At 40.0% G+C, this 12,183-nt stretch overlaps 1 non-coding gene across 1 annotated transcript; it reads left to right on the forward strand.

Moving 5' to 3' along the window:
- Nucleotides 1–9,096: 9,096 nt before the first annotated feature.
- On the forward strand, nucleotides 9,097–9,203 carry LOC112083655. Its single transcript, XR_002897791.1, has one exon. It is a non-coding gene; the product is annotated as a small nucleolar RNA R71 (small nucleolar RNA).
- The last annotated feature ends 2,980 nt before the right edge of the window (nucleotides 9,204–12,183 follow it).

Raw genomic sequence — 12,183 nt, forward strand, 5'->3', positions numbered from 1 at the left:
TATCATCCTTACACAGCACCAACAGCATAATCAGAGGCATCAGTCATCACCTCAAAAGGCAAACTCCAATCAGGTGCTTGTACAATGGGAACACTGATGAGAGCTTGCTTGATCCTTTGAATAGCCTCCTCACACTCACCATCAAACTGAAACTCCACATCCTTACACAGCAATCTTGTCAATGGCCTTGCAATCTTAGAAAAATCCTTGATGAATCTCCTATAGAATCCTGCATGACCCAAGAAGCTTCTCATCCCTTTAACTGAGCTTGGAGACTCTGGATTGACCATCACTTCTACCTTTGCCTTATCCACCTCAATGCCTGCCTCTGATACCTTGTGTCCAAGCACTATCCCTTCTTGTACCATGAAGTGGCATTTTTCCAAATTCAGAACAAGGCTTGTTTCCTCACATCTCCTGAAGACCTGAGAAAGATTAGACAAACATGAAGAGAATGAGGGTCCATAGACTGAGAAATCATCCATGAACACCTCAACCATATCTTCTATTAGATCAGACAAAATGTTCATCATGCACCTTTGAAAGGTAGTTGGTGCATTGCACAAGCCAAAGGGCATTCTCCTATAGGCATATGTGCCATAAGGACATGTAAATGTTGTTTTTTCTTGATCTCTTGGGTCTATGGGGATCAAAAGAACCCAAAGTATCCATCAAGAACACAATATTAGGGATGATTAGCTAACCTTTCTAACATCTGATCAATGGAAGGTAAAGGAAAGTGATCCTTTCTTGATGCTGCATTTAGTTTCCTATAGTCTATGCACATGGGATGACCTGTAATGGTTCTAGTAGCTATGAGCTCATCCCTATCGTTTTTACCACTGTAATACCACCCTTCTTGGGCACCACATGGACAGGAGACACCCATATTGAGTCAGAGATTGGATAAATAATCCCTACCTCAAGTAGTTTAAGTATCTCATTCTTAACCACCTCTTTCAGGTTGGGGTTAAGTCTCCTTTGGTGGTCAATACAGGACATAGATTGGTCTTCTAGGTGTATTCTGTGGGTGCATACACTAGGAGAAATTCCTCTAATAACTGCTAAAGAATAGCCTATAGCTCTCCTAAACTTCCTTAGTTCATTCAACAAGGCATTCTCTTCATGAGCTAGTAAACTTTCATTTATGATCACAGAGCAAGATGAGTTAGAGCCAAGAAATGCATACCTGAGCCCTGTTGATAAAGGCTTGACACTACAAGAAAACAATCGTTTTCCAACGGTCCGTTACGATGGTTTAAAAATCGTCGCAAACATACAATGATTTTACGACGATTTTACGTGGAAAAAAAAACGTCGTAAAACCATCGTAAGAAAATATCGTCGTAACTTCGATGTATAATTTACGACTCTTTACGACGATTATACATCGATAAAGAGAGATTTAATATTAATTGCAAAATCGTCGTAAATTGGATGTAACATTACGACGAATATACGACGATCCATATCCAATATACAGTTACGATGATTTTACGTCGACAAAGAAGGTAGGTGAAGAACATTTAAAACATGTTTACCTAACTAATGTCGATGAAATATTTTATCGCATAATCGACGTAAAATCGTCGTAATATGAAAGTTGGATGTAAAAGTGATGTAAAAAATCGTCGTAAAAGCGTCGTAAAGTCCGAAATTTTGTTATAAATACATCTTCATTCCTTCTTTCATTCACAACACATCATCATTCAAATATAAGAGCATCAACATCCTGGAGACCCATTTTAGGTCTCATAAACATTAGTATAGTGTTGTAAATCCTAATATATTGGGTTGTCAATTGCTGGAAACCCGAATTAGTAGTTATTTCTTTGGAAAAAAGAAGTAATAATATTAAAAGGTTTACTCCATCCACGTGGCTACACTTGACACAAGAGACCGTCTCTTTTATTGTCTAGACCGTCTCTTTTATTGTCTAATCCATAAAAAGAGATAGTATTTTCGAGTTTATTTCAAGATGTCTATATACGAGCTAAGAAACTGGATGTATATGCGTAAAGATTCAGATGGGGCGTTGACAGAAGAATTCAAGAACGGGTTAGAAATATTCATGTATCTGGCCACAAATATGGAGAGAACGAAAGATAATGGGAAGATGTTTTGTCCTTGTTTGAAATGCAAGAATACGAGGTATACACTAACCAAAACCGTGTGGATGCATTTATTAAATAGAGGGTTTATGCCGCAATATTTTGTTTGGTATCTACATGGAGAAGGATATGGCAGTAATACTCATGGAAATGCTGGTAGTAGTAGTAATTATCAAAGTCATGTTGATTTTGATGAATCGAATTATGGTCATCAGCCTAATCAGTATCAATCTGATCAAAGTCTAGATCATGATAGGATGCATGAGATGGTGACTGATGCATTTCATGAAACGCATACTGGTAATGCTGTTGAGGAACCTAATGTAGATGCCAAACGATTTTATGATTTGTTAGACAATGCTAATCAGCCAATCTACGAAGGATGTAGAGAAGGTCTGTCTAAATTATTGTTGGCAGCTAGGATGATGTCAATTAAAACAGATCATAACCTGCCTGAGGTTTGCATGGATGATTGGGCTGATCTTCTGAAAGAGTATCTGCTGGAGGATAACTTGGCAGCAGAAACATACTATGAAATACAAAAGTTGATTTTTAGTCTTGGTCTACCTTCTGAGATGATAGATGTATGTGTTGACAATTGCATGATTTTTTGGAAAGATGATGATCAGCTGGAGGAATGTCGATTTTGCCAAAAACCAAGATACAGGCCGCAAACTGGTGGGCGTAAAAGGATACCGTACCAACGTATGTGGTATCTCCACATAACTGATAGGTTGAAACGGCTTTATCAATCTGAAATTAGGTGGACCCGAATGATCCGGATGAATCTTCAACATGGTTCCATGAGTTACTACTAGGTCCGATGGAAAAAATAACTTCAACATGGTTTTTCACACATACTGTCACGGTGCAAAGCGGGCGACAACTAAATATGGAGTTTGTGTGAGGGGTGAAATAGATTTTTATAGAGTTCTGTTAGAAATAATTGAAGTGAAGTATCCTGGATTGTTAAGGCTGAAAACTGTTCTCTTCAAATGTGATTGGTTTGATCCAACTGTTGGAAGAGGGGTACGTCTAAACAAGTTTGGAGTTGTTGACGTGAACAAATCACGACGGTACAACAGGTTTGAGCCATTTATATTAGCTTCTCAAGCGGAACAGGTCACATTTCTGCCATACCCCCGAGTTCGATCAACAGGAATCTCATGGTTAGCAGTAGTTAAAGTGGCTCGGAGGGGCAATATTGTAGGGGTTGAGGATGTTCCACTGCAACAGGACACTTGCGTAGATCTGACTGAACCAGATGTTGATGAGGAGATTTCATAATTGACCTTCAGAACAGGCAAGTTGAAGATCTTCCCGATGATACAGAAGAAGAAGGTGATGATGAGTTTGCTGAAACAGATGATGACGATTTGGCGGAAGACGACGGCGATGGTGACGAAGTAATAGAAGAAGATGAGTCTGATTGATTTCATGCATGTTTTTAGTGAATGTTTGGTATTATGTAATTTGTAACTGTGTTTGTTTGATTTTTTTTAATGATAAAAATATCAATTTTACGACAATTTTTGTAAATCCTAAACCCCAAGTTTAGGTCTTATACCATGAATGAATAGGGTTTAAGTATTACGACGACTTTACGACCATCCGTCGTAAAATCGTCGTAGCGTTCACGAAACCATCGTAAAATCGTCGTAAGCTTGAAATCTAAGATTTTAAATCTTTTATATCTGATTGGTTTTTAGCTATTTCCCAAATGTTTTTGATAGGTTATCTTATTTTATATGAAAAGTATTCAATATGATCAAAATCAAAAATTTGATAAAAACATACATATTTACAAGTTCATGCATGTTTTTGTAAATGTTAAGTAAAAGGTTATATATTACATACGATGATTTAAATATTTGTTATCTCATGTACAAAATCTGTCATACATGTAAAGTTATGAACCTATTGTTATATGTTAGTATAAAATAAGCTTCGTGTTGTCCTTTATGCAATAAGCCTTTTGAAAGATTTAGGGTTTGATAATTTCTTTAAAAAATATCGTAAAACCGTCGTACAAGGGTCGTAATATTACGACGGTTTTACGACGAATGTTCATTACACCATCGTAACGTTGATGACGATCATACAACTAACAGCCGCCGGATTGGCTCCAGATCCGAGGTATGAGGCTATAAATATTGACCTATTACGACGGTTTTACGATGGTTTAATGAACATTCGTCGTAAAACCGTCGTAATTCTCAAACGCTGTGAACAGGACACATGTCTTGTCATGCACTGGTACGATGGTTATACAACCAAATCATCGTAAAATCGTCGTAACGTTACGACGATTGTACGACGATCACAAAATCTATATAAGGGACGCGAGTTTTCCTCCTTCGTCTCTCATCCCTCACTTCTCTCTCTCTCTCTAGCTCTCCCTCCTCTCCCTCCTCTCCCTCCTCTCCCTCCTCTCCCTCCTCTCCCTCCTCTCCAGCCTTAATTTGTAAGTTTTTTTAAAAAAATTTTTATTATAATTTACATTTCGTTTAAATTTTATTCTTTAGATAGATATAATTAGGGAAATTAGTTAGATTCGGAATTTAGATAGGCCCGGAATTTAGAAATAAATTACATAATTAGTAATTATATTTCATTTAATTTTGTAGATTATTCAGATGGCTCCCCAGACAAAGATGTTCCACTACCGGGAGATGGTAGATCCGGACGGTACCGCTCCGTCCGCCTCAACTACAGGGTCCGCCATCCCGGAGTCCTCGGGAACACAACGAACGGTTTCACAACCGGTCGTTGTACCACAGCCTGCACCGCCTCCACCACCACCAGCCGAACCAGCAGCCCCAGCACCAGCCGCAGCCCCGATACAGCCCCGACATCATCAAGGGGTTTTTCGTACAACCCCATACCAGCTGGAAGAAGCTGGATCAGGCAACTATTAACACTTGGTTCAAGTGTTTCGCTGTAAGTTATTTAAAATTACGATTTATATTATTATTTTTTTATTTTTTACAATAATTACTAACTCTTTGTTTTTTTTTTCTAGCAAAACTGGCATTGGAAAACTTTCGCACACGGACGTGTGGAGGAGGCCTTCAAAGAGAAGGTCAAGTTCCGCCTCAACAACACCGTTTCCGACTGGAAGCGGAAGTGGGAGGTCGACGGCAACAAGGCCAAGCTGGCGCCAATAGCCGATACCGTCTAGGATGGTTTGGTGCAACATTGGTTGACCCTGCACAACCACACTATTGCCGCCAAGTGTTCCACATCCAGATATTTTTGATATGTTTAAATTATAATAGAATATAGGTTTAATTAATTCAATTCTAATTACTATATTTTTCAGGAACGCTACTGATGATGCGAGAAATCGAAAAAATGTCCCGCACACTTCCGGTCAGATTCCTTTCGCCAGGAGACGACTTATGATGGTAAATTTTATTAACGAGTTTTTGTTTTTAAATAACTCTTATTTGTCTTATTAATAATTTCACTTTGATTTTGTAGGTCGAAGAAAACGGGGGAGAACTTCCTCCGATGACGAAGGTTTTCGCCGAGACCCATAAGAAGAAGAACGGCGAATTCACGGATCCTCGGGCGGAGGAGATCTACAACGCCACCTGTGCGCGGATCGAGGAGCGGTAGATGCAGTTCACTCAGCAGGCGCCTCCGACGTCTCCTGGAGGTAGCTCGGTCCAATCCACCCCGACGCTGACGGTGGCGGAGATGGACCAGATCTTCGAAGAGGTAAGTGTATTCTTTTTCCTATTCAGTTTAATTTTAATTTTATATTGTACTTTTTTACATAAGTTTTCTACATATTTTCAGGTTGCCCCTAAGAAGAAGGGCCGGGTTTTAGGGATGAGATCCATCCGTGATACCCCAGTCGCTATGGCGACTGGTCATGTCCGGGCAGAGGATCCGCTTATCCGCCAGAAGATCCATCAGATGCGGACTCAGTATGAGACGAAGATCGACTAGTTGTATGGTCTCTTCGAGATTATGGGGGCCGACAACCCGTTGCTCATGGCGCAGTTGGACGTGTTGCGGGCAGCTGGAGTTGTCGGGTCATCTTCTTCATCTTCTAGGAGGCAACCACCGGTGCAAACGGACGAGGAGATGTTCCGATCTCTCGGGGTTGATCCTCCTAGAGCCGGAGATCAGGCGTCGGAAGCCTCCAGCCGAAGACCCGGGGATCAGGCGGCGGAAGCCTCCAACCGAAGACCCGGCAAGGAACATGTGGAGCAGGATGGAGATCCGGAGCAGGACGATGAGAGGATCGACGACATTAGTTTAGGTTTAGATCTTTAGGTTTTTTTGTAATTATTATAATTTTTTATTTTAAATTTTAATTAAAATTTTAAATTTAAATTATTTCTTTTTTTATTTAAATTTTAATTCGGATAAAATATATATATTTTTAATTTCATTTATAAAAAATGTCGTATAATCGTCGTAATATATATATTATACGACGTTTAATATGACGAATAGACGTCCGAGTTTTACGACGGTTTTACGACGAGTAGAAAAAAACATTTACGATCGAATTACGACGAATCTTTCGTCGTATATTATACGACGAACCTACGTTGGTTCTTAACGACAACTTTACGACGATTACGCTGAATACAAAATCGAGGCGAATCGATGTAAAGTCGTCGTAAGCCTTACGACGCGTTTACGACGATCTTTTTACGTCGATGTTACGTCGGAAGCCTCCAGCCGAAGACCCGGGGATCAGGCGGCGGAAGCCTCCAACCGAAGACCGGTTTTACGACGATTTCAAAACCGTCACTAGTTCGTCGTAATAGGGCTGTTACAACGAACTTACGACGGTTTTGGCCGTTGAAAAACCGTGTTTTTCTTGTAGTGTGAGCTCAACAGGGAGGGTTTTTGGTCTCATCCCAATCGGCCATGAAGCTGTCTTGCTCAGCTGGAGCTTATTTGGTGTTAATTTCATCAGCTGGCTTGGTCTCCTACTCACCCTCCATACCCACGGCCATACACTGATGAACTGGTCCATGACTTGCTTGAACCACTGATACACTGACCCTCAAGGATGCTTGTTTCCAGCTCCGAAAACTCAGTTTCTTAACACACTTCCTTGTACTGATCCAAAACCATCTTGTAAGCCTCATTTTCCTCAGCTAAGAACCCATGTTCACCATGTTCTTTGGTCAAGGCAAATTGAAGAGGATCTTCAGTATTCAACTCTTCAAGAAGCTCATCAGCAAGCTCCTCCATAGTTTCAATAAAGAAGATCTGTCCTTCTATAGTTGGCTTCTTCATCATTTTCTTTACATAAAACTTAAAGAGTTTTTGATCCAAGGTGCAACTCAATCGTTCCACCTCTTACATCAATGATTGCTCCTGCTGTTGCAAGGAAAGGTCTACCCAAGATAAGTGGATCAACTGGTTCCTCATCCATTTCTAAGACAATGAAGTCAGTGGGGACTTCAAAGCCTCCTACCTTAACAGGTAGATCTTCAAGTAAACCTATGGGAAGCCTCACTGATCTATCAGCTAGTATCAATGATATCTTGGCTGGATTGAACACTCTGTAACCCAACCTTTGTGCAACTGAGAACGACATTAGACTTGCTGAAGCTCCAAGATCACAAAGACAACCAGAAAACTTTAAATGACCAATGGTGCAAGGTAGAGTGAAGCTCCCTGGATGAGAAATCTTCCTTGGGATTGTACTCCTTTGAATTATAGCACGACATTCATGGCTTAGATTAACCATACCTTGAAGCTCCTTTGATCTGTTCAAGATAGCATCATTCAAAAGCTTTCCAAGTTGTGGGATCATAAAGAATGCTTCTATAATTGGAACTGTAAAGTTGGTCTCTCTTAGCTGCTTATCAAACACAGCTCTAGCTTTCTCCAATATTTGCTTCTTAAACCTCCCTGGAAATGGAAGTCTAGGCTGGTATGGTGGTGGTAGAACATATGGTTTCTCAGGCATCACATCTGTTTCTACCTCTTTGCTCTTATCACTATTTGCAACTTGATCTTCTTGCTCACTCCTTTAAGCTGTCTCCCCACCAACTTTCTCATTATCCTCAATGAGCACTTGTCTAGGTTCTCTCTCTGGTAACTCCTTTCCACTTCTAAGAGTTATGGCATTGTAATACTCTTTTGGGTTAGGCTCAGGTTTACCAGGTAAAGTGCCTTGTTGTGTTGAGGAAAAGGCTTGATTTTTCCTTAACTCCTTGATCTTTTGTTGCATAGCCTCATATTTTGAACTCAAATCAGAGAAATTACTTTCAACCCTTTGTTGACCTTTTAGAAGCTGCTGGAACACTCAACACAAATCAGAACCCATCTGATGTTGCTGAACTGACTGTGGCTGACTCAGCTGCTGTTGTCCAAACCCTGGTGGATACATGTGTTGCTGCGGCTGGCTGGTGAAGCCGTTACCCTGAATCTGCGGCTGCTGCTGACTATACCCTTGTGGCTGTTGTACAAATTGCTGCTTGGACTGATAGTTCCTTTGAAATTGATTTTTGGGAACAAAGCTCTGTTGACCTTGTTGAGGAGGGTAGACTTGGTCTTGAGGGTTTGCTACATTAGTGCTTCTATAGGACAGGTTCTGGTTGGTGTTGAAGTTATTGTACCTTTGAAACCTGTTCTGATTCCCAATGTAGTTCATCTCCTCTTGTGTAAGACCTTCTTCATTGACATTTTCAAAACTTGGAGACTGATCATCAAATTCACCCACAAAGTGTAGTAGCTTCTGAGTTGCCACTAAAACATTTTCAAGTTTACTCTGCAGCTCCCTAATGTCTTTCTCCATTCTCTGCTCTTTACTTGAGCCCTCATTCTGTTTGCTCTATCAAAATCCTCCCCATAAGTATCATTACTCATGGATAAGTTATCCACAAGTTCCATAACAGCATTTATCTCTTTACCCAAAAAATTTCCATTTGAAGCTGCATCCAACTGATTCCTTATCTTTGGGAGAGCTCCTCTATACAAGGTACTCAAGAGTGAAGCCTCATAAAAACGACGATGGGGACATTGGTTTGTATAGCTTCTAAAACTCTTTCATGCTTCCCCAAAGCTTTCATTGTTGTACTGGGTAAAGTTTGAGATCTGGTTCCTCAACTTGGCTGTCCTTGAGGTGGAGAAAAACTTAGATAAGAAGGCCAACTTGCATTGTTCCCAAGTTTGAATTGATCCCCTTGGTAAGTTCTTCTCCCACTGATGAGCTTTGTCTCCCAAGCTGAAAGGGAACAACCTTAGCTGGAAGTTATCTTCTGAAACTCCATTGATCTTAGTCAGATCACACACTCGGTCAAACTGATCCAAGTGCTCAAGTGGATCCTCCATAGGTAGTCCATGGAAATTTGAATTCTGAACCATGTTAAGCAATGATGACTTCACCTCAAAGTTGTTGTTTTGGAATGGAGGTGCTTGGATTCCAGCCCTGTATTGGTGTGCATTGGCTCGGTCATTTTCTCCAACAAAGACTGGTGGAGGCTCTCGTCGCCTTGGAGGTTGTGGTTGTGGCTGCAGATTGTTGTGAGCCTGCTGCTCATTCCTACCCGCTTGCTGCTGATTCACTTGAGCTTGGCGTTCGTTCCTTTATGCCATATTCTGGTTAACAAACGCCAGCTGTTCATTCCTATCAGCCTGAGCTTGATTCACTTGAGCCTGGTGCTCAGCTTGTTCTACATGCTGTTCCATACCCTTTGCTTGGCCTTCTTCTCTTGGTCTTCTTGATCTTCTATCCAGTAAGTGGATATTGTCAATGAATGGTTCAGCTGGCTCAATACTTCTGCTGCTAGTCCTTGGTCTATGTGACATAAACCTGAAACTTCAGCACTTGTAGGTTTGAGCAGTAAAAAATAAAATAAAAACTTGGTCTCAAAATGAACTCAGTAACTAATGCTAAACAATCACCCAAATGGCAAAGGCGCCAATTGATAAATAGGAGTTTTGGGACTCTTTGGGTTATCAATCTCCTTATCAAAGTAGTATAAAGGGTATCAATCCATAATGGGTGAGATTAGGCACTAGTGCATATAAGTTCAGATTTAATTCAATCAAAATAGACAGTTTTTGGTTTCAAATATGTTAACAAGCAAACTAAACTAGAATAAGACAAGACTAAATAGATAAACAAAGCAAACAAAGACAAACAAATAACAAGATAATGAAGGATGAAAGATGATGAAACAAAGGCCTTAGACAGGATATTGGATTAGGGTGCATCAATGCCAAACTAGGGAGCTAATGAACAACAATCACACAAAACCATTTAACTTAGAACTCAACATTAGATTAATCCTCTCATTAAGGTATTTACCTCTTTCAAACCAAATTCCAATTTGTGAAATATGAATCAATGAGCATTATGATTCAGTTCTAAAATGTCATTTATGCATTAAACAATCATTTCCATGATGAACAAAGCAAAAAACCTCTAATTATCTTGGTTCAAGCATTTCATCAAACACTTTTGGTGCATGAAATGCCTATGATCTAGACCCAAGTGATTATCAGGGATCTAGCTTTAAAAACAGATAATTAGAGAATGGAAGGTGCATGATCTAACTCCTAAACTCCCTAATCTAACATCTTTGCACCCTAATCTACCTATCTAAGACCTTATGAGAAGACTAGTCACTAATCATGATGAACACACCATTTCCTTTGCAAGAGGTAATGTTAATTATGATTAGAAGCTTGATTTGATGAAAAGAAATGATAAGAACAAGACTTTTAAGATTAAAAACGAGATATCTCTTAGGAACCAAGTTTTTCACAAAAGAGGCAAGTTCTCAAAATAGATAAAAGGATAAGTAGGGTTTTTGGTCCCAAAAACTATTTATAGAAGGGGTCATTGAACCGGGTCGACCAAGAAATAACCGGGTACCGACCCGGTCTTCTTGGGTTGCTGGGTGAATACCTCGGCTTGGAAGGTTCTATGCCGAGGTGTATGGCGAGGTCCCATATAATCTGGGCTGAGAAGTGAATAACACATCAAGAACTTGCATAAATCTTTGGCTTTGATCTTTCCTTGAATCTGACCGTTGGAGCAAGTTGGTTGTGAAATAGAATGTGTGACAAGAGGCCTCGATATGTCTCATGACGAGGTCTTAGGTCGAGGTTGTTGCCCTTTCATTCGGATATGTTCACCTCGGCTTACCGTACCGAGGCGTTTTGTCCGAGGCTGATTATGACACTTAGTCGTTTCCAAGCTTGTGTCTTCAAAAGGAATGCTTCGGTGATGCGTGCTCGTGTCAACTACGTGAGGGAACAAGTTTTACCCTTAACAAAACAAATGAAAGCCGCAAGTGCACAGCTAATCAGTTGTAGTATTTAGGGATCGAATCCACAGAGATTTGTGTGCCTGGTATTCTTCTTTGGTTTTTAACTTTATGTCTAGACTAAATTGGTTTTAAAGGTTGGTTGTTTTTTCTTGCGAATTAAACTAAAACAAAAGAAAGCAAATAAATCTATCCTAAAAAGCAGGTAAAAAAATCGAATGAAATGCAAATGAATAAGTAAAATATCTAACTAAACAAAAATAAGGCAAGTAAAATATCGCATGAAAAGTAAATAAAGCAAGTAAATAACGAACTAAGGAAAATGAAATGCAGGTCTAAGAAAACAAGTAAAAATCGATGGAAATTGTAAACTATGGCTAAAAACGCTGAGCTTTTGGGAACTCTAAGGGATCATAATCGGTTTTAACACTAAGGTAGATAGATTGGGATTGACGGATAACAATATATGGGTTCTAGAGCTAGAGTACGGCGGGATGACTACGTCACTGTCGTGATCATAACCAACTGTTTCTCGCAACCCTGACCAGTAGGTTTCCACTCTGGCCCTGGAAGGGAGAGAACGCAAGAGCTGCACAAGACTCGTCAATACTCACGATCTCGCCGCAGGTAGGTTTCCACTCCTACGGAAAAATCGCCTGTTTCATTCTAGGGCTGATACTTAATGAAAACTTTCGCAACACTAACTATCTAGATCAGATACTAGGTGATCAATCAAGCATACATGCAATAAGAACAAGAATAAACAGAGAACATGTCGAAATCCCAGATCTATAAACCTAGATGTCTTAATCGAT

Source organism: Eutrema salsugineum, unplaced genomic scaffold, assembly GCF_000478725.1.
Source record: "Eutrema salsugineum unplaced genomic scaffold, Eutsalg1_0 scaffold_6, whole genome shotgun sequence".
NCBI classification, from domain to species: domain Eukaryota; kingdom Viridiplantae; phylum Streptophyta; class Magnoliopsida; order Brassicales; family Brassicaceae; genus Eutrema; species Eutrema salsugineum.